Here is a 4288-nt window from a genome sequence, read left to right on the forward strand (position 1 = left end):
AGATTGTATTTAGAGAAGTCAGCATCATCAATAAAGGACTTGAATGCAAGTGCTCGCTGAATAACTTGAGCATCTTCCAGCCTAAACAGTGTTGTTGATCTTCTTAAAGACAGTTCACTTCGCTGAAGGAAATTATCCAGCCAGTGTTGTGATGCTTTGAAGTCTTCGGGGGCTATGTCAAACTGTGGTGCCATTGCAAGGGCAAATTCTTGAATCTGAGCCCTATTCACAACCAAAGCCTTTGCTCTCCTGTCAACAACCCATTCACAGATTAGGTCTTCCAGCTCGGAAAATAATGGTTGCCGACCTGATCCACACTTGCGCTTTTTAGCATTTCCCTTGTCCACTTGTTCAATGAGGTTACCGTACTCTGCTCGCCATTTTCGAACCAATCAGATATTCAACATCTTCTCTTTGCAGAAAGCAGTAAGATTTTGGCCCCAAGAGTCTTCCACGATTCCTTGCTTGTACTCCATGGAGTAGCTCTTTCTTTTTGCGCTCATGTCTAGGGGTAAAAATATACCAGCACTGTTTACCAGTATTTCTTGTATCAGCAGAAAAGCAGTCACCCCCTAAAGTGACACACTGGATCAGAGTGGGGATTGAAATGGGGGGATCACTTAAAATGACACAGGGGGGATCAGAGGGGGGAATCAATAAAAATGGCACAGGAGGATCAGAGGGGGGATTACCATTTTAGAACCTCCTGTGCCATTTTGATTCCCCCTTTCTGATCCTCCTGTGCCGATTTGATTCCCCCCCCCCTCAAATCCACCATGTGTCATTTTAAGTCATTTTAAGCCCCCCTCCCCCCACCCCTGTGCCAGTGGACAGTTTAGTCTCTCCCCCCTCCCACCTTCACCAGACATCCCCCCCACACCTCAGTCACCCCTGTGGCGGCGAGATAACACACAATGTGCCCGACTCCTGTGTCTGGCAGCGGCGGCACGGGCTCTCTGACGGGCGACGTTCCCCTGCGCAACATCAGGGACGTCGCTCGTCATCCAGAGAGCCCGCTGCAGCTCACTGATTTGAAGAGACCTCGCACTGCCTGAACAGCTGCGGCCAATCAGTGAGCTGTGCGGCGGTGCCTGCCGCTACCGTACGAGAGTCTAGAGTCAGATGCCTTATGTTCGGGGGGTACCTTACGGTATGTTCGGTGGATGCCTTATTATCGGGGAGGTCTTATTATCGGGGGGATGCCTTATATTACAACGAGAGGCAAAACTGTAAGTAGGCCTTATTTTCGGAGGACGTCTTATTTTCGGGGAAACACGGTAGCAAGCAGCCTTTTCAAGCGCGCTCTCTCTCTCTCTTTTTTTTTTTTAGCAGATTGCGCAACCGGGAGCCAATCGCGCTATCCGGCGGGAAATTCAACAAACACAAAAAAAGCAGAAGTCCCCCATCCCCGGAAAAGCCCCCAAACAAGCAGCACACTACTCAAAGAAATGAATAGGCAATTACATACACAAAGAAGCATACGTTTGCTGGGAGCGGCTTGGCAGCCCATCTTTTGGCCTTTTCTTCTATTTCCTGTAGTGCGGTAGTTTCGGGGTAATCAGAGACCATAGCCATTCTTAAAACTCAATTGAACCCAAGTAGCTCTTTTAAATGGTACTACATCATATGTTACTCTACCTAATGTAGGGTTACCAGATTTGAACATTAAAAAAAGAGGACACTCCACGAGGGGGGAGAGGGGGATATTTGCACCAGTATCTGCCAACTTGCATTGTATTAATGTGGTGTTATACTGTACTGTTATATATGCTGTGCGCTACATGTCGTCTATAGTGAGTATATATAAGAAAAAGTGATATGGCCTCAAAAATGAAGTTTAATTATTTAAAGTTTACTGTACTTCTTTATACGTAGTGAGTCCTTTCCTTTCACCAGTTCTTCAGTTTTCTTTCTTTCACGTACTTCTCTGTAGATCGCATTTTTCTCAGCAGTGGCTGATTGCTCTTTAAGAAGGCATGAAAGTCTTTACAAGAAGTTTGTCTGAAGTTGGCCTGTACAAGTAGAATTCCTTTCAGCGACTCAACATTCAAGTTGTTCCTTTCCTTTGTCCACTGGCTTTGCATCAGTGAAAAAATTCGCTCTATATTTGTATTGTGAGAAGGAATAGCAAAGAAGAACTGTGCAATCTTTAACAGTTCTGAATGACACTCAGTGTTTTTGGATTTCTCAAAATATTTGGTCCACTTCTGGTATGCGAGCAAATAATTACTGAACTCTTCATCACTGTTGCAACTTTCCGTAAACTTCTTCAGGTTGGTGACCTGATCAAAACACTTCACGTCATCAATTTGCACCCCCTTATTGATCAGGTACGTGATACAAGGTCCCACATCACTCCAATTCGGTGTCTCACTCAGGGTAATCCACCTGAAACAAGAGAAGTCTTCCAGGGGTCTAAGCCACTTCTCCAAATATTCTAAGCATCTGCTGTACATATTATCTACTTCAGCACAGAATCTGTCACACTCTTCATCAATTCCTTCCATGCGCTTTTGTGCCAGTAGTTCCTTAACTTTCAGGGACATAAAGTTGTGAGTCTTGCGTTCAAGCACGATAGTGTGAACTGAGTTCAAACTTTTCAGCACTTCCATGACAGAATTGCTTTCTCTTTCAATTTCTTGGATGTAAGTTTGGAATACACTCATGAGTGAATGCATGTGCCAGAGATAAATCTCACTTAATTCATACTCATCGCTTCTCTCCGGCCAGCTTCCTTTCTCTATACTTCAAATTGTGCTATTATCCTCAAACGAATTTTCTTCTTTAAAGATTCCTACACTTTAAATTTTTGGAATAAAATCTGCCTCCTGGGGCTTCCTTGCCCTAGGTGTCCAATCCCAGAATCTGCCTTCCTCCAGCCTCCTTTTGCCTCTGATGCCCGATTTTGTTTCCTGTGGGCCTTGTTGCCCTTATTTCTCTTTAATCTATCAACACACTGACCCTTCCACCAGCCCTATTTTAGGCTCCCTGGTCTTATCGGAGTGATTGGCTCCAGCATCAGTTGAACTACTGACCTTTCTACCAGCCTAAACACTTACCTGGGCTTCCTGATTTCTCTTAGGATTTCAGCTCCAGCATCAATACAGATAATTCTAATTTTAACTAAATACCTTTAAAACTTACAACAGAACTCTCACTTCCCTTGAACTACTTACCCTCAGCACACAAAACTCATAATACCAATTTTCAAAACAATTTACTAAAATAAGTAAAAATAAAAAATGTACTACTTGGTATCAATCGTCCTTCTATCCATAGGGGGCACTATACCTTCCTTGAAACTTCAAATAGCACTGTGGGGCCATCTAGGGATGCCAGACTTGTTACCCCAAAATTCAGACATAAGGCACCACACAATGGCCTTTCTACTCTAACAGCCAGGGTCGTCCTTAGGATTTATGGTGCGCTACGCAGTATTATTAAACTGGTGCCCCTATGCCTGACTTGCTCTTAGCGACACAAACATAAGCTTACGGTATTGGAAAACTTGCCACAGTTTAAACAAATGAAGCACGCTATGATGCTGACGGATTATACTTGCACTAAAGAAGTAGTGCTATAGAAAAAATTCAGATTTATTGACAGAATGATGCAAATAATATAACTTTTAAATTTGTCAAAATTTTATTGGAAATTTCTATGGAGAGGTATTGAAACAATGATTTGTTTTTAATTAAAAGCAACCTTTCTGGCATTTTTGGCTGCAAAATCAGTAATAATGTCATTGTATGACAAAGACGAAGTGATGTCTTGTTCGATTGCAAGAATAGCAAGACCAGTCAAGCATTCCTGACTCATTGTAGAACGGAGATAGTTTTTAATGAGCTTTAGTTTTGAGAAACTCCGTTCTCCTGATGCTACTGTTACAGGAATTGTCAGTAGATTACTAGTGGCAATGTACACATTAGGATATATGTCGTCAAGTTTGCTGGTATGAATAAACTGTACAATGTCCATCACTGACTTTGCATGTGGCAACACTGATGACAAAGTACTCAATTCTTCATACAGTTCAAGTCCATTTAAATCAAAACTATCACTGTGCTTCAGGGGGCTCTCTAAGTTCTTGCACTTTCTCATTAGCTGCTCTTGTTTTCCTATTTCGTTGAATTTAGTTTTGTCATACAAAAATCCAAACTGTTCATGGTGTGTGTGACAGTGTACCCCATAAGGCTTTATGGGGAGGGGGTGCTTATAAATGTACGTATGACATAACTGGAATATGTTTTGTGCTGCCTGTGCCATGTAACATATCTCCGTAAAGGTT

Source organism: Trachemys scripta, chromosome 9, assembly GCF_013100865.1.
Source record: "Trachemys scripta elegans isolate TJP31775 chromosome 9, CAS_Tse_1.0, whole genome shotgun sequence".
NCBI classification, from domain to species: Eukaryota; Metazoa; Chordata; order Testudines; family Emydidae; genus Trachemys; species Trachemys scripta.